Below are 19,299 nucleotides of genomic sequence, written 5' to 3'. Positions count from 1 at the left end.
CAATTCACATCTCGGGAATTCAGAGAGCTGGCCACCGAATACGGGTTCAAAATCACAACATCTTCACCACATTACCCAAAGGGCCATGGGTTTATTGAAAGGCAAGTACAGACAGCCAAGAAAACACTAATAAAATGCCGAGAGGCAAAGGAGGATCCAAACCTGGCACTTTTATCCTTACGGGCAACTCCACTAAAGGCTGACATGAAGTCTCCTGCAGAAATGCTAAATGGCAGGAAATACAAAACCACCCTGCCAAGCAAAATCCAACCCCCTATCGACCAGGAAGAAACAGGGCAAAATTGGCAGCTGCCCAGGAGGAGGGGCTGAAACAATACAACAAAAATGCACAGTACTTGCCTGAACTATTTCAAGGCCAAAACGTACATGCTCAGGATCCAACAACAAAGAAATGGACCCAGCACAAATCACCAGCAGGGCTGGAACCCCAAAATCATATATCATAGAGACAGAACCGGGCAGGCAGTTGAGACGAAACAGAATTCACATCCGCCCGACACCTGAAATGTCAACACCTGCAACTTCAAAGACAACACCAGCAACTCCTAGGACACCACCCACAGCAGCAGCAACACCTGCCATTGATGACAACACATTCTCACAAACTGCTACCAGTGAGTCATATAGTCAACCAGCACCAACCAATGGCCAGGAAACAACTCAACAAGTTACCAATACATCGAGTGCAACACTGCAGGCAACAACCAGATCTACTAGATCCAGGAGCAACATCTTACCCCCAGCGCGTTATCGCTAGCACTGGAAGGGACAAGTCACGCCAAGACATGACTCTTGACTGGCTACGCACTACCTGAAAGAAAACAAGCTGCCATTATATATTTTGTTGTGTAGTATAGTAGAAAGCAGAATGCCATGAATGTGGGCAGAATAATCCCACGGTATCTGCTACAGGATTGCCACCCTCGCTCTGGCAATCCTCTAGTGTCACTAATTTTTGTTCCTTTCTTTTGAGAAGGGGGGATGTTACATATGCTACATATTCATTGTAGTAGTCCCAACCTCCTGCACTACTTTGTATCAGGCACACTCACCACACACACACACACTGTGATTAGGTATGTAAGCACTTCCAGTATCACTACGCCACACAGACAAAGGAGCTGAATAAAGGAGTAAATTAAGGCAACTGAAACAACCTGAATTGTGTCGTTATTATCAGGATATCAAACCCGAAGACACAACAGACAGAGACAGAGACAGAGACAGAGACAGAGACAGAGACAGAGACAGACGGGCAGCGACTGTGGAGACAAGAGAAGCAGCAGCAACAACAACAACAACAACTGGGCGGCGTTTCATGGCCAAACCCTGATGCTCACTCAAGGTCACATCAAAGATCATACAGCAGAGCAAGATGGTCAACTCTCACGCAAGTTTGATGAGAGGATTACATGGATGGTTCATATTCAGAAAGTAGTGGACAAATGTAAGAAGATACTTCATGTAATGAGATGTTTAGTTGGATGTGATTGGGGGGCAGATAGAACAGCTTTGAAGGCTATATAAATACACTGGGTTAATTAGATATGTGTTAGATTATGGTTGTGTGGTGTATGGGTCCGCATCAAGTACTTCTCAAGAAAATAGACAACATTCAATATCAGGCATTGAGAATATGTACAGGTGCAATAAAAACAACTCCAACAGCAGCATTACAGGTTGAAATGGGGGAGATGCCTCTAGAGATGAGAAGGATACAGCTTTCATTGAATTACTGGATTAACCTACAGGGCCACAGTCAAGAACACCCAGCACAAGTTACTGTCAAACCAAGCTGGGAAAAGGAGAGAAGGGAAACAAAAAGTTTTGGATGGACAGTGACCCAGAGAGCATTACAAATCAGCATAGCACAATTAAATGTGGTTCCAACGGTTCCATTACCTTCAATTCCACCTTGGATACTTCCAGATGCAACAGTAGACTTTACAATATTAGAACAGAAAAACAAGGATAAACAACGTATGTATAATTCATTCATCATACAGGAATACATTGACAGATACTACAGCTTTGTCCAAATTTATACAGATGCATCAAAAGATTCAGTAGATAAAGTAGGAGTAGCATTTATTGTACCAGAATTTCACATCAAAGTAGGGAAGAGGATCAATAATGAGGTCTCAGTATACACAGGTGAAATTATTGCAATATTGTTAGCGGTACAGTGGGTCGAGGATACCAGGCCTTTAAGGACAGTTATTTGTTCAGATTCAAGTTTAGCAATAAAGAGTTTACAGCACAGCCATTCAGACAGTAGACCAGACATTTTGATTGAAATACAACAAACACTAATCAGAATTCAAATGATGGGGCTTACAGTCATATTTTTATGGGTACCAGCACACATTGGCATTAGAGGAAACAAAATGGCAGATAAGGTAGCAAAAGAGGTAACAAAAGAAGTAAGATTGATTTAAGTATTAACATAGGTAAAACTGAAATCAAAGACATTATTAAGCAAAGACTGAAGGAAAGATGGCAAAAGCAATGGGAGGAAGAGCGGAAAGGACGGTGGTTCTACAGAGTCCAGAGGAAAGTGGGAAAAATGAGATGTGCAGGAAAAAACAGAAAAGAGGAGACAGTAATTTCAAGAATCAGATTTGGGCACACTGGTCTGAACAGTACACTTTTTATAATAGGCAAGCATAATACAGGCAGATGTGAATACTGTGGGCAAGAAGAGACAATAGAGCATGTCATTATACATTGTGAGAGGTATGAGGAAGAAAGAAGACAAATGAGTGAACGATTCAGAAAAGAAAAAGTACAATTTGATTTAATAGATATTTTACAAAATAATTCATATAAGTGCTATCAAATCCTATTGCTTTTTCTCAGGGTAACCAATTTGTTCGGAAAGATATAGGTTATTAGTATATAAGTTATAATGTTATTTGATCCACACTCCATACCAGTTGGTGGCGGTAATGCACTAAAAAGTTGGTTGCCAACCGCCAAAAAAAACTACATAGAAGTAGAAGAAGTAGTGGAGACAGGCCCTTCACCCAGCAATGTGTGGGGGGAGAGAAAGAGAGGGACAGAGAGAGTGAGAGACAGAGAGAGACAAAGTGCTGGAGTAACTCAGCGGGTCAGGCAGCATCTGTGGAGAGAATGAATGAATGGGTGACATTTTGGGTCGAGACCCTTTGGTTTAGTTTAGTTGAGAGATGTAGCAATGTTACAACATTTTCAGATTTTAAAAATCAAGTCTGCAATTTATCCCATCAGATAAAGCACAAAAAGAAGTTTAGTTTGACACCTAATTCACTTTCGTATCTTCAGTATTAAAAAGGTTATGGCCATTTTCATACTCGGAATAGGGGGGGTTGCACGGAAGGTCACTGGGTTATAGGGCTCGATGCACGGAGCCGCTAAATCCAACTGGAAGACATCCGTCACTTCCGGTATATGTTATTAATGCTAAAAACGAGTACTTTCCTACCTGTTAAAAACCGCCAAAATGTTGAATCTTTGCGCTGAAATAAATTGTGGGAGTCGGGGTAAGTGTGAGAGACATGTACCCAACTTTAGAATTCCAAACGTGAAGCGAAATGAAGGTATAGAGAAGCGAGAACTGAAGGGACGACAGCAGCTAAAGTGCTTGGTAAACATTGAAAATATTGGGAATTATCGCGTTTGCTCTTGTTGTTGTTGTTGTTGTTGTCCCCTTCAGCTCTCGTTTCTATCTACCGTAATTTCTCCTCACTTTTGGAATTCTGAAGTAGGCTAAATGTCTCACAGGCTTATCCCGATTTCTATAATTATTTACAGCGCAAAAATGGACAATTTCAGGGGGTTTTAACGGGCCCGCTACGCTGGAAACAATGGTAAGTGCCTACCTGCAGTACATCGCGTGTAATCCATTTGGAGTAGCGTAGTAACAGTACGGGTCATGGGTCGTGACCCGACTGCCGTGAAACCACCCTATTGGCATCTTCATTGGTTTTCCATTGACTTAACACAAAAGCTGTGATCGAGGACAGTGAAATGGCCATAACTTTCTTAAACATTAAGAGAACTGAAAGAAATTTTCAGTTATTATAGATTGAAGCATTCTGAAACAAATATTAAACAATCTTACTTGGATGACCTGAAATTAAAGCATATAATTAGTTAGTTACCCATTTGTAGCTAATTCCAAACTTCAATGACTAGATCTAAACATCTATCCATTTCTTAAGAAAAGATTAACATTTTTAAATAGCCTAAGTGTCCAAATAACATTCACAAATAATTCACAATAAAACATGATTTTTAAATCTCAATGACATTAATTTATAGGCCAAATAGAAGGAATTTAGTGTTCAATTGCTGTAAATTAATGGCCATTTAAATCAGCTTTCGAGTGGGATCCTGTGGAACTCTGTGGAACGCGCTGGTTTGGAACGTTCCCATTGTGGTAGATTTGTACCCCATATGCCCAGAAAAATACTGCGGGATTTAATGGGCCCCAAATTAGCTACTCGCAACATCAAACTTTGTATAAAGGGATCTTTTTATAATTTTTAAAAAATATTTTATTTTATTAGAAGTAAGTACAGTCATATGGCACCAAAGTGCCTAATATATATTTTCATAATACATTTTATGTACAACTTCTTTTTATGTTTTTGTTACATTGAAAAAAGATTAGAATAAGAAAAACAAGTTAGATAGTAAAGGATAGAAAGATGTGAAATATATAGTGTGTGAAAAAAGAAAACGAGTAAATTAAGAAAGTTGAGAGAGAAAATAGAGAAAAGAAAATAAAATAAAAAATAAAAGAAAAGGAGATCATTATTTATAATCTTGACCAACCCTCGTCCAGTCCTGAAACAGTTATTTTACAATTGTGTTGCACCGTATGATTCCAAAAAAACGACGAATGGAGACCAACTCGTTATGAATTGGTCTGATTTATCCATTAGGAGGAATCGCATTTCCTCAAGATGAGCGGTGTCCAACATACTTACAATCCACATTTTAAGCGTTGGTATTGATGTACCCTTCCAAAATTTAAGAATTAATTTTTTTGCTATTATTAAACCATAGTTAAGGAATAGATTTTGAGATGTGTTCAATTTATTCCCATCTTCCATTACACCAAATATAATCGTTTCAGTATTAGGTTCCATTCTTGTCTTGAATAATTTTGTAAGTATTTCAAAAATATCATTCCAAAATCTATAAAGTTTTATGCAGGAAACTAAGGAGTGTGTTATAGTTGCCTTTTGGGCTAGACATTTATCACAAGTGGCAGTTATATTTGGATAAAATTTGTTCAATCTTGTTTTTGAATAATATAATCTATGTACAATTTTAAATTGAATTAGATTATGTCTTACATTAATTGGACATTTGTGAATATATATCAGGTATTTTTCCCATTTAACCTTCGTAATTTTTATCATTAGTTCCCGTTCCCACTCTTCTCTAAGTACCTCTGTCGATGGTAGGTCTATATTTAGAATACTATTATATAAATATGATATTAATTTTTGTGAGTCAGCTTCAATATTCATTGCTTCTTCCAATAAGTCAGGAGTTACTTTTTGATATCCTTGTATATATTTTTTCACGAAATCGCAAATCTGAAGATATTTAAAATATTGGTTATTTTTCAATATAAATTTTAATTGTAGTTGTTGGAATGATAGTAGGTTTCCCATTTCGTACAAATCCCCGATCCTTCTAATTCCGAGACTTTCCCATTGGTTATATGTCTTATCAATAAGAGATGGTTTAAATAAAGGGTTATTCGCTATTGGCATTAACAGTGATAGATTTCTTAAATTTAAAGATAATTTTATTTGTTTCCAAATTCTTATTGTACCATATATAATTGGGTTCTTCTTATATATTGTGTTATTCAGTTTTTTTGGGCAGAAGAGGATCGTTCCTATATTACAAGGATGGCAATCCTCCTTCTCCATTTTTATCCATTCTGTCTGTTGGGTAGAACTATCCAACCAATAAATCATATTCTTAATATGCACTGCCCAGTAATAATACATAAAATTCGGAAGTGAAACTCCTCCGACCTCTTTTGGTTTACATAAGTGCTTTTTTGTGATTATATGTGATCTATAGTCCCAAATATAATTAGTAATATTAGAGTCTAATTTAAAAAAAAATATTTTGGTATATATACCGGTATAGATTGAAATAGGTATAGTAATTGTGGTAGGAAGATCATATTTATTGCATTTATTCTACCTAATAATGATAAGGGAAGTGTTTTCCAAAATTTAATCAACGTATTAAGTTTATTTAATAAAGGTATGAAATTAGCGTTGAATAATGCTTTATATTTTCTAGTAATCTGAATACCCAAATATTTAAATTTTTCTGTTGCGATTTTAAAGGGGAACTTCAGTAAGTGTGTAGGTTCTTGAGGTTTTAATGTCATGATTTCACTTTTATTCCAGTTTATTCTATATCCAGAAAAAGACCCAAATTCCTCTATTAAGTTTAATAAATTTGGTATGCTCGTTTGTGACTTTGTAATATATAAAAGTATATCGTCTGCATATAATGAGATTTTATTCTTTGTCCCTGGTATTATAGCCCTGAATATTCGGATGAATTCTTATACTTTCAGCCAGAGGTTTGTATCATAAGGGCAAATAGCAGGCGTGATAGTGTACATCCCTGCCTATTACCCCTTGATAGTTGAAATTTTTGAGATAACATGTTATTAGTTAAAATTCTTGCCATTGGTTTATCATATAATAATTTTACCCATGTTATAAAATTCTCTTCCGTATCAAATTTTTGTTGTGCTTTATATAAGTATTGCCGCTCTACCTGATCAAAAGCTTTCTCTGCATCCAAATAAATAATTGATATACCTTCTTCCTCTACTTTATGCGAGTACATTATATTAAACAGGCGTCTCAGATTATTAAATGAGTATCTTTTGGGTATAAACCCCGTTTGATCAGGGTTTATCAATTTACTAATATATTTGCTTAAACTTCTTGCTAAAATCTTTGCTAAAATTTTCTGATCTGTGTTTAAAAGTGATATAGCTCTGTATGAGCCCGGATCTTCTAAATCTTTTTTTTTTTTTGGAATAAGCGTAATAGTTGATTCTGTTAGTGTTTCAGGTAGATGTTTTCTTTAAAAGCATGGGAGTATAAATTAAATAAATAAGGGGTCGTTATCTCATGACATTTTTTATAAAATTCATTATTAAAACCATCTGGTCCCGGTGTCTTACCATTTTTCAGCGATTTTATTGTTTCACCTATTTCTTTGATTGTAATTTGAGCTCCAAGTTACGCTTGTTCCAAAAGGTCCAGTATTGGAAGATTACAGTTATCTAGAATTTTTTTATTTTACTATCTTCTATTTTAATTTTAGATGTATATAAGTTTTGGTAAAATTGGGCAAATCTATTATTAATATCTTTAGGTAGTATTAGTAATTCACCTTTCTCTGATTTAATTTTGGTTATAGTATTTTCCTTTTCTTGTTTTTTCAATTGGCGAGCTAAAAGCTTATGTGGTTTGTCACCAAACTCAAAATGTTCCTGTTTTGTAATTTGGAATAGTCTTATTACTCTTGCCGATAAAATTCGATTAAGTTTAAATTTCAGTAATATTATCTTATTGTGTTTATCTGTCGTGGAATCTTTGGCATTATCCAACTCTAACTGTCTGATTTCTTGTTCTAACAACAATTGTTCTGTCTTATTCTTTTTATTTTGAAAACTTTGATATGAAATTATAATTCCTCTCATAAATGCCTTAAAAGTTTCCCATAATAAAGAAGGCAAAGTACCTGGTATATCATTTGTATCGAAAAAAAGTTCCATTTGTTGTTTTAAATATTGATAGCCTTGCACGTCATTTAAAATATGTGTATTAAACCTCCAAAAAAATTTTTTACCCGGCATTCCCTCAAATTTTACTGAAAATGTCAACGGAGAGCGATCTGAGATACTACTAATGTGGTATGTTGGGTTGTTTGTATATGGCATTAATTTCATATCCACTAAAAAATAATCAATTCTTGAATAAGTTTTATGCACCGAAGAGTAAAACGAGTATTCCCTTCCAACTGGATTAGCAGATCTCCATACATCTATTATATTAGTATTTTTTATATATGTATTTAGAAGTTCGCTAGTTTTAGATTTTAAATTACTCTTCTTTTGTTTTGCTGATTTATCTAGATATGAATCTAAAACACAGTTAAAGTCCCCCCATATTATCACATTTTGGTAATTAAACTCTGATATTATGTCAATAATTTTATCAAAAAATTGGGGGTTATCAAAATTCGGAGCATAAATATTTATCAAAGTTAGTGGGGTTGCATAAATTTCACCCGAAACTATAATATATCTTCCCTCTTTATCTGATATGGTATTCTTTAATTTAAAAGGAATACCTTTCCTAATAAGAATAGCTGTACCCCTAGATTTAGAAGTAAATGAGGAGTAGTATGTTTGGCCTATCCAATTCGCCTTTAATCTTATTTGTGTTTGTTGTTTCATGTGTGTCTCCTGCAAAAACATTATGTCGCTTTTCAACGATTTTAGTTGGGCAAAAATTTTACCCCTCTTAATTGGTTCGTTGGCACCCCTTATATTCCAACTACAAAATGTAATTCCTCCATTCTTTATTTGTCTATCGTCTTGCATTGTAAATCAAGGTAATATTCCTGAATCATATGGTGCAACCAAATACCTCAGAATTTTAGGACTTGGGTGGTCATCCCGGTTTATTAGATTTATATTGCATCTCCTTCTTGTAAAGTGCCTTAGAAAAAGAAAAAAAGAATGTGATACACAATTACTTTCAAAAAAATTAAACAGATAAAAATCTTGATTGTGCTTTAAAAAAAAGGTGCTATTAAGGTATCTAAGGGAAGATACCTTAAGGACGAATAGCCATCAACGATGGCAAAAAATGTATAGACCTCCGTGATGTTGTTATACATTGAGCTCCTCCCCCTTGGTGAATCCTCATAAAAAGTTACATACCGTTTCATATTTTGTCTTTTCTTATATGAGTTTATCAAACCAGCGCTAGTGACAGCCGAGAGAAAAAAGAGACATAAGGAATAAAAAAACAAAACAAATATAGAACACAACATATACACGATTATATAAGTATATATGTCCCTCTAATTTATCCAATCTTAATCTAATCTAAACTTTCCCATATATATCCACCCAGGATTCTTACATAATATCCCATTCTATAACTACCATACATCATACAAGCTGGTACCAAAGGGTTAACTACCGTACAAGCAGGTGCCAAGGGGTTAAACTTTGAGCTTTTCATCCAAGGTTGAATATAACCAAGCTCTCTGAATAACACATTCCAACGAGATAAGCTTTATAATTGTCTGGGTAGCTCGGCCATTTTAATCAGTTCAAAACTCTGTAAAAAGTTCAATCTTCTTCCTTATCGGCAGCTTGCCCCGATGTTTTCTTAACGATATCCTCTGCATACTTTAAAGCTTTTCCGGGATCTGCAAATGAGCGTTCAACGCCGTTATAAGATATCTTCATTTTTCCGGGAAAGTAAATTCCATATCTTACTCCCGGGACTTCTCTCAAAGTGTGTCTTGCCGGTGTAAACAATCTCATTTTCTGGACTACCTCAGGAGACTAATCGCGAAATATTCGCACATTATCCCCACGGTATGTCAGCTTCTTCCCATAAGTGATCTTTTTCAATATAAATTCCACTGAAGAGATGTCACGGAATTTCACAATTATCTGTCTTGAATAATTTGTTCCTCTTCCAACTCGGTTAGCGACGTCTATTCTTGGTTCTTCCGACAGTTCAAAGACATCTTTGAGTAAGTCAGTAACGAAAGTACATGTTTGAGATTCATGTCCCTCTCGTCCTTCCTTTACTCCGAGAACCCTCAGGTTATATCTCCGAGTTCTTGATTCCAGGTCCAGACATTTATCAGTTATTCTTCCAAGTTTTTCCTCTTCAGTTTTCTGTGATTGTTTCAAACTCTTTATTTCCGAGACAATCTCTTTTATCTCATTCTCCATCTCTTCCATTATCTCATCCAGCTTTCCGATATCATCCTTTACACCTTTAAATTTCTTGTTGTAATCATTTTCAATTCTGACACACTCTGATTTTAATCTCTTATCAAATTCCTTATACTGCTTTTTCAGTTCTTTTAACTCACTGCAAGTATTATCAATTTTTTGAGAAATTCTATCCATGCTAGTCTCCATACTCTGCTTGTTACTCTCCATGGTAGTCTCCATACTCTGCTTGTTACTCTCCATGCAAGTCTCCATACTCTGCTTGTTACTCTCCGTGTGAGACTCCATACTTTGCGTCTTCTCCAGTGTCATGTTAATTGTAGCAGTCATATCTAAAAGCATTTGCTTCACCTCTTTCTCCTTCTTGTCTCCTTTTGTTGCCATTTCAAGCAGAGACCCTTGGCTGTAAGAATCTTCTTCTTCTGAACCTTCTTCTGTCGTTTGCAGAGTATCCAATACTTCCTCGAGCTGAAGGCTGATAGTATTTTTCTCTGGCGCCCTTGAACGATTATCTCTGCTCATTTAAACTCATTTAAACACCCGATTTCACCATTAATCTCCCCGATTTTCACGTCACCTTCTGATGATATCACCCTTACACAACACCAGGCGACTTCGGTGAGTTTTTTAAAAATCGGTGCTGACTTAAAACGGCTTTTACAATTTATTTTTACGGGGGAGAAGCTCAATGCCGCGCCTTAATTCTCCATGGCGCCGCCGGAAGTCGAAAAGGGATCTTAAGAAGCCCTTTTTAATGTAAAAATAAACAACCTACCTTCCGTTGTCCACTGTATGAGATCCGTCCCGTTGTCGGCGGTCGCGGGTTTATTTTATTTATTTTTTATTTTATTAGAAGTACGGTAAATTACAATACTACACAACACATATGTCTTAATACATTTTGTGTACCGCTTCATTTTTTGAGCTTTAAGAAAAAGATAGAAGTAATGAAAGTGCGCAAGAGTCGTGAAGGGGCAGGAGAGTGTTGAGAAAAGAAAGCCCTTTAGAAAAGAAGTTAGAGAAGGAAGTAAAGAAAGATAGAAGACCCTAGAAAAGAAGGAAAGAGAAAGGAGAAACAATCGCTCTATTATAACATTAAACTCCGCAGAAAGGGGACTACCAACCAAGTCTGTTTTTGTTATTTTGTTGGGTTTTTTTTACACCCCGTTACCAGATCATGGCACCTTTTATTTATTTATTTATTTATTATCTTTTTTTAAAAATTACTATTGCACCTTATGCTTATAATAGTTCCAAAAACGTAGACCAGGTCTTTTGGAAGTGGTCTGCTTTGCCTGCTAAGAGGAATCTCATGTCAAACATATTTGATATCCACATTTTTATTGTTGGTGTAGGCGCATTTTTCCAGAATTTAAGTATGAGCTTTTTTCCCATTATTAGCCCGTAATTGAGTAAATTCTTCTGAAACACGTTTAGTTCAGGGTTACCTCCCGATATTCCAAAAATAATCCATTCTGGTTTTGGTACCAGTTTTATTTTAATTAATTTTGTAAAGATGTCAAATATTTCATTCCAGAATTTTTGTATTTTTGTGCAAAAAACGAAAGCATGCGCTATGGTAGCTTCTTGACACAGACATTTATCACAGATGGGTGAGACATTAGGGAAGAGTTTATTTATTTTAGTATTTGAATAATATAATGTAATGTTTTGAATTGGATGAGAGTATGTCGTACGTTTGATCGAACATTTATGCACCTGTAGTAAGTGATTTATGCACCTGTAGTAAGTGATTATCCCAGTCGCGGGTATAGAGGATAATTTTAACCTACTATAACAATTAAATTAACCAATTAAGTTTAGAAATAGCCGCAGCGAAGAACCTCGCAGCGATTTTTCGTCAGCAACTAAGTAGGCTGAACAACCTCGATTTGAATAGCCTAGGGAAAATCGCGTTTTAAACCCGCCCCCCTCTCAACGGCGCCAAAATCACGCACACGGGCTGGGACAGACCTGCAGCCCCACTGTAGGTAGGTTTTGCAACATACCTATAAATATAGCCAATTAACTGGTCTCAACTACCTTCTGTGGCAGAGAATTCCACAGATTCACCACTCTCTGTGTAAAAAATGATTTTCTCATCTCGGTCCTAAAAGACTTCCCTCTTATCCTTAAACTGTGACCCCTAGTTCTGGACTTCCCCAACATCGGGAACAATCTTCCTGTATCTAGCCTGTCCAACCCCTTAAGAATGTTGTACGTTTCTATAAGAACCCCCCTCAATCTTCTAAATTCTAGCGAGTACAAGCCGAGTCTATCCAGTCTTTCTTCATATGAAAGTCCTGACATCCCAGGAATCAGTCTGGTGAACCTTCTCTGTACTCCCTCTATGGTAAGGGGAGATGGAAGAAGAGGGGGAAGGAGAGGGAGGGAGAGAGAGAGAGAGAGAGAGGAAGAAGGGAGAGAGAGAGAGAGAGAGGGAGGAGGAAAGAGTGAGGGAGAGGGTGAAGGAGAGAGGGTAGATAGATAGGGAGGTGGGGAAGGAGGGATATTGGGAGAGGAGGGGCAGGGAAGGAGTAGAGAGACAGACGTGAGAGAGGGAGGAAGGAGAAGGGGTGATGAGGAGAGGGTATCGAGTTGATAGAGGAAGGGGATTGGATTGGGAGTGTAAGGAAGGTGGAGTTGTTACTCTTGTGCATAGACTGATAGTGAGGTTGAGGAAGATAAAGGAAGCCAGCGCTAGACAGAGAAGGAAACAGGAGAGATTGAGCGAAGACACTCACAATGAGATTCCCTCCACACACACACACGCAATATATTTCTCCCCTCCTCTCTCCCCTCTCTCCTACTCTGTTCTCTCTCATCTCACCCTCTCTCTCCCCTATCCTCTCCCCCTGTTCTCTCTCCCTCTCCACCCCTCCCCCTCTCTCTCTCTCCACCCCTCTGGATCTCTCTCTCCCTCCCTCCTCTCTCTCTCACGCACATGCACACACAGTAAAGTTCCTTCCGCAGTGACCCATCACACACACCTTTGCTCTCTCTTTCTCTCTATCCCTATCTTTCTCCATCCTCTCTCCCCCTCCCTCCCACCTCTCCTCCCCTCTCTCTCCTCCCTCCCTCCTCATCTACCCTCCCTCCTCTCCCAAACCCTCCTCTCTGCCCCCTCCCATCCTCTCAACCTCCTCCTCTCTGGGCCCCTCCGCTCCTCTCCACCTCCCTCCTCTCTCCCCTCCCTCCTCTCTCCCCTCCCTCTTCTCCCGTGCCCTCCTCGCCCCCTCCCTCTTCGTCCCCCTCTCCTCCTCCCTTTCCTCGCCCCGTCGCTCCTCTCTCACACCCTCCTCTCCTCTCTCCCCCTCCCTTCCTCTCTCCTCCTCCTACTCTCGCCCCCACCCCTCCTTGCCCCAATCCTCCTCTCTCACCCCCCTGCCCCCCTCTCTCCCCTCCATCCCGCTCTCTCATCCGCCTCGCTCTCCTCTCGTCTCTTCATTCTTCTGTCATATGTCTTTTAGACCTGCAGCTCCGTTGAGGCGAGCCAGGCCAACGTGTGATCGTCCAAGTCAATCAGACCTCGTTGACCATTCGGTGGCCGGTGTTTGGGGCAACTGGTGACTATGTGCTCCACTGTCTGTGTTGGGTCCCCACACTCGCAGGAGGAGCTGTCCACGAGGCCCCACCTCTCTCTCTCTCTCTCGCTCCCCTCCCTCCCCTTCTCTCCTTTTCTCCCTCTCATTCTCCACTACCCCTCCATCTCTTTCCCCCTCCTCTCTCTCTCCCCGTCTCCTCTCTCTCCCCTCTCTATCTCTCTCTCCCCCCCTCCTCTCTCTTTCTCTCTGTCTCTCTCCCCCCTCCTGCTCCATCCTTTTCTCCCTTTCCCTCTCCCTCTCGCTCCCCCTCCCTCCCACTGTCCCCTCCCTCTCTCTATCTCCACCCATCTCTCTCTCTCCCCCTCCTCTCTCTGTCTCTCCCCCTCCCTCCCACTGTCCCCCTCCCTACTCTCTCCCTCCCTCTCCTCTCTCTCCCCCACCGTCCATCCCCTCTCTCTCTCTCTCTCGTCTCTCTCTCTCTCTCTCTCTCTCTCTCTCTCTCTCTCTCTCTCTCTCTCTCTCTCTCTCTCTCTCTCTTTCTCTCACACACACACACACACACACACACACACACACACACACACACACACACACAGTGAAGTTTCCTCCCCACTCTCCTGCCGTTTAAAGAGAGGGTCTGACGTTTATTAATGATGATATTTATCAGCGGGTGGTGAATCTGTGGGATTCGTTGCCACAGACGGCGGTGGAGGCCAAGTAAGTGGGTAAACAAGGGGGGGCCATTGGAACATCACCGAACAGTGAAAGGCCCGGAGAGAGTGGATGTGGAGAGGATGTTTCCACTAGTGGGAGAGTCTAGGACCAGAGGGCACAAACTCCCAATTCAAGGACGTTCCTTCAAGTCAAGTCAAGTCACATTTATTTATATAGCACATTTAAAAAACAACTCTCGTTGGCCAAAGTGCTTTACATTTGTTATAAGACTAGCACAACAAAACAAACTACATACATATATACATGTAGCCCTCACTCAGAGGACGTCAGGAAAGGCTTGGGAGTATAGATAAGTCTTTAGTCTTGACTTAAATGAGTCGATGGAGGGGGCAGTTCTGATGGGAAAGGGGATGCTGTTCCACAGTCTAGGGGCTGCAACCGCAAAGGCGCGGTCGCCCCTGAGCTTATGCCTAGACCGTGGGATATTCAGCAACCCCAAGTCGGCCGATCTGAGGGGCCTGGAGGTGGAGTGGTGGGTGAGAAGACTTTTTATGTAGGTGGGGGCAAGCCCATTGAGGGCTTTGTAGACATGGAGGAGAATCTTGAGGAAGGAGATGAGGAGGAATTTCTTTAGCCAGAGGGTGGTGAATCTGTGGGATTCATTGCCACAGACGGGGTGGAGGCCACAAGTCAGTGGATTTATTTAAGGCAGAGATAGATAGATTGTTGATTAGTGCGGGTGTCAGGGGTTATGAGGAGAAGGCAGGAGAAAGAGGTTAGCAGGGAGAGGTAGATCAGCCGTGATTGAATGGCGGAGTGGACTAGATGGGCCAAATGGCCTAATTCTGCTCCTATCATAGAAACATAGAAAATAGGTGCAGGAGGAGGCCATTCGGCCCTAGGATCCAGCATCGCCAATCATTGTGATCATGGCTGATCTTCCCCTATCAATAACCCGTGCCTGCCTTCTCCCCATGATCATCCCCGATGATCTTGTGATTTCACTCAACAGGGGTTGGAAAGAGCAGTTTGTTATTTTGGTTTGCTGATAACACATTCTCAGGTAGGAGGGAGAGATAGAGGGGAGGGGGGGAGAGAGAGATTAGGGAGAGAGAGAGAATGAGGGAGGGGGAGGAGGGAGAGCGAGAGAGAAGGGGGAAGGATGGAGAGAGAGAGGAGGGAGGGGCAGTGAGCGGGAGAAAGTAATGGAGAGGGAGAGGCGAGGACAGGAGGGTCTGTTTCCCGAAGTGTTTGAACATCTCTCTCCCCTCTACCTCTTTCTCCCCTCCACCTCCCTCTCCCTCCGCCTCTCTCCCTCCGTCTCTCTCCCCCTCCCCCTCTCTTTTGCCTTTCTCTGTCTTTCCCTCACTCTGTGTCTTTCTCTCGCTCTCTGTCTCTCTCCCTCTGTGTCTCTCTCTGTCTCTCTCTCTCTCTCTCTCTCCCTCTCTCCATCTGTCTCTCTCTCTTTCAGGTAGCTACATCACTACTATCGGAGTGGATTTCAAGAGTCAGACGGTCGATGTTAATGGGGAGAAGATGAAGCTGCAGATCTGTACAATCACGTCTACGTAAGTTCAATCCCCCGCACCCCCCCCCCCCCCACGGCTCTCGCTTAACTTTTTTTCCCTGTTGTCAGAGAGGGAGGGAGGTGAATACTCTCTCTCTCTCTCTCCCTCTCTCTCTTCTCTCTCTTCTCTCTCCCCTCTCTCTTCTCTCTCTCTCTCCTTTCTCTCTCTCCTTTCTCAAATGTTTCTGAAAACCCTCCCAAACTTTCTCTCACACTCATTCCCTCCCTGGCAGGCCGATCCTCTCTACATCTCTCCCCGTCTCTCTCCCACCCTCTCTCTCTCCCTCCCTCTCTCCCTCTCTTCCTCTCTCTCGCCCTCTCTCCCTCTGTCTCGCTCTCTCTCCCTCTCTCTCTTCCCCTCTCTCTATCCCTCTCTCCCTCTCTCACCACTCTCTGCCGCTCTCACTCCCTCTCTCTCCATCCCTGGTGAGACCACACACTATGTATTGTGTGCCGTTTTGGCCTGTTGGCCTTCATAACCAGAGGAGTTGAGTATAGGAGCAAACAGGTCCTTCTGCAGTTGTACAGGGCCCTGGTGAGACCACACCTGGAGTATTGTGTACAGTTTTGGTCTCCTAATTTGAGGAAGGACATTCTTGCTATTGAGGGAGCCCAGCGTAGGTTCACCAGGTTAATTCCCGGGATGCCGGGACTGTCATATGCTGAGAGAATGGAGCGGCTGGGCATGTACACTCGGGAGTTTAGAAGGATGAGAGGGTTTCGTATTGAAACATATAAGATTGTTAAGGGTTTGGACACGCTAGAGGCAGGAAACATGTTCCCGATGTTGGGGGATTCCAGAACCAGGGGCCACAGTTTAAGAATAAGGCGTCGGCCATTTAGAACGGGGATGACGAGAAACTTTTCCACCCAGAGACTTGTGAGTCTGTGGGGTTTTCTGCCTCAGAAGGCGGTGGAGGCCGGTTCACTGGATGTGTTTTCAAGGGAGAGCTAGATAGGGCTCTTAAAGATAGCGGAGTCAGGGGATATGGGGAGAAGGCAGGAACGGGGTACTGATTGGGAATGATCAGCCATGATCACATTGAATGGTGGTGCTGGCTCGAAGGGCCGAATGGCCTCCTCCTGCACCTGTTGTCTATTGTCCAGTGAAGGTGATTTGACTTGTTAGACAAAAATGCTGGAGAAACTCAGCGTGTGAGGCAGCATCTATGGAGTGAAGGAAATGGTTCTTGAGTCTGAAGAAGGGTCTCAACCCGAATCGTCACCTATTTCCTTCGCTTCATAGATGCTGCCTCACCCGCTGAGTTACTCCAGCATTTTGTGTATATCTTCGATTTTCCAGCATCTGCAGTTCCTTCTTAAACATTTAGACGACATTGTTGTCTCGTTTATTCCATTACATTGCGGTTCTTACAAAGAACGAGTCCTTATAAATATCTGTCCTGGCCAATGGCGTTTCTATTTGCAGATCATTTCTCTTTCCTGTCCTATGTGTTGAGTACGTTATGTATCTATCTGCAGTTAGGCCCACGGTTGGCAGGAATGGGTCTATGTTCACCCAAATCCTCTGTCCCAGAGAGGGAGAGAGAGAGAGAGCGAGACCGAGAGAGACAGTGAGGGGGAGGGAGAGAGAGAGAGAGACAGAGGGAGAGAGAGGGAGAGAAAGAGAGAGAGGGAGAGAGACAGAGAGACACATAGAGAGAGATACAGAGAGAGAGACAGAGAGAGAGAGACAGAGTGAGATTGAGAGTGAGAGAGAGAGAGAGAGAGAGAGAGAGAGAGAAACAGACAGAGAGAGAGAGAGAGAGAGAGAGAGAGAGAGAGAGAGAGAGACACACACACATGAGAGAAAGACAAACAGAGAGAGAGAGAGAGAGAGGGTGATATATTGATATAGAGAGGGAGAGATAGAGGGAGAGAGAGAGAGAGAGAGAGAGACAGTAAAGGAAACCGGCTGAAAATTAGAAGCTGGTGTGACTTCAGTGTGGGGTGGGGAGAGAGAAAGAGAGACGGTCAGACAGAATGAGCGAGAAAGAGACAAGGCCTTCAACCCAACCTGCTCATACCGGCCAAAATGCCCCATCTACACTAGTTCCACCCCAACCAACGTGCCCCATCTACACTAGTCCCACCTCGACCAACATGTCCCATCTACACTAGTCCCACCCCGACCAACATGCCCCATCTACTCTAGTCCCACGCTGACCAACAATCTGTACAAGAACCACCTGCCAGTGTTTGGCCCATATCCCTCCAAACCTGTCCTAGCCATATACCTGTCCAAGTGTTGCGATAGTCCCAGTCTCAAATACCTCCTCCGGCAGCTTGTTCCATATACCCACCACCCTCTGTGTGGAAAAGTTGCCCCTCAGGTTCCTATTCAATTTTTCCCACCCCCGCCTCACTCACCTTGAACACATGTCCTCAGATCCTCGATTCCCCTACTCAGGGCAAGAGACTCTGTGTGTCTACCCGATCTATTCCTCTGGTGATTTTGTACACCTCTATAAGATCACCCCTCATCCTCCTGTGCTCCAAGGAATAGAGCCACAGCCCTGCCCCAACCTCTCCCTGTAGCTCAGGCCCCTCGAGTCCCGGCAACATCCTTGTAAATCTTCTCTGTGCCCTTTACAAGCTCAACAACATCTTTCCTGTAACACGGTGCACAGAACTGAACGCAATACTCTAAATGCAACCTCACCAACGTCTTGTACAACAGCAACGTGACCTCCTAACTTCTCAATACAGACTCAATACAGAGAGAGAGAGTGAGAGGGGGGGGGGAGAGAGATATAGAGACAGAGAGAGAGAAAGAGAGATAGAGAAAGAGAGAGAAAAACCGATACAAAGAGAGATACAGCGAAACAGACAGACACATAGAGAGAGAGTGCGAGAGAGAGAGAGGGAGAGAGAGACAGTGGGACAGACAGACAGAGAGATGGAGAGAGAGAGAGAGAAGAGAGTCAGAAAGGGAGAGAGAGACGGGGAGTGAGAGGGCGAGACTGAGGGAGAGAGAGACAGAGCCCGAGAGTGACAGAGACTAAGAGGCAGACAGAGAGAGTGAGAGAGAAAGAGAGAGAGAGGGTGAGAGAGAGAGTGTCAGTGAGAGGGACAGTGGCAGAGAAAAGCAGAGAGAGATAGCGAGAAATAGAGAGAGATGCAGAGAGAGAGAAAGAAAGACAGAGAAACAGACAGAGAAACGGAGAGGGAGACAGAGAGAGAGAGACGGTGAGAAACGGAGAAAGAATTGAATCCTTTATTTGTCATTCAGACCTTTCGGTCTGAACGAAATGCTGTTGCCTGCAGCCATACATGTAATAATAACAAAACACAATAAACACAAATTAACATCCACCACAGTGAGTTCACCAAACACCTCCTCACTGTGATGGAGGCAAAAGTCTTAGAGTTACTGTCTCTTCTCTCCTCTTCTCCCTCTGCGCCGAGGCGATACCCCACCGGGCGATGGTAAGTCAGTCCCGCGGATTCAAACTCCGCGG

The 19,299-nt window shown here is 41.9% G+C and overlaps 1 long non-coding RNA gene across 1 annotated transcript in view; it reads left to right on the top strand.

Moving 5' to 3' along the window:
- Window positions 1–1,231: 1,231 nt before the first annotated feature.
- Window positions 1,232–19,299, top strand: part of LOC116969654 — a 31,452-nt gene continuing 13,384 nt past the window's right edge. Inside the window, exons 1-2 of the long non-coding RNA XR_004410881.1 lie at window positions 1,232–1,468; window positions 15,743–15,839. This is a non-coding gene — a long non-coding RNA (uncharacterized LOC116969654). The remainder of the gene's footprint in view (window positions 1,469–15,742; window positions 15,840–19,299) is intronic.

Source organism: Amblyraja radiata, unplaced genomic scaffold (genome assembly GCF_010909765.2).
Source record: "Amblyraja radiata isolate CabotCenter1 unplaced genomic scaffold, sAmbRad1.1.pri S94, whole genome shotgun sequence".
NCBI classification, from domain to species: Eukaryota; Metazoa; Chordata; class Chondrichthyes; order Rajiformes; family Rajidae; genus Amblyraja; species Amblyraja radiata.
Note: the sequence above shows the minus strand (reverse complement) of the source record. Positions and strands in the feature narration are given on the sequence as shown.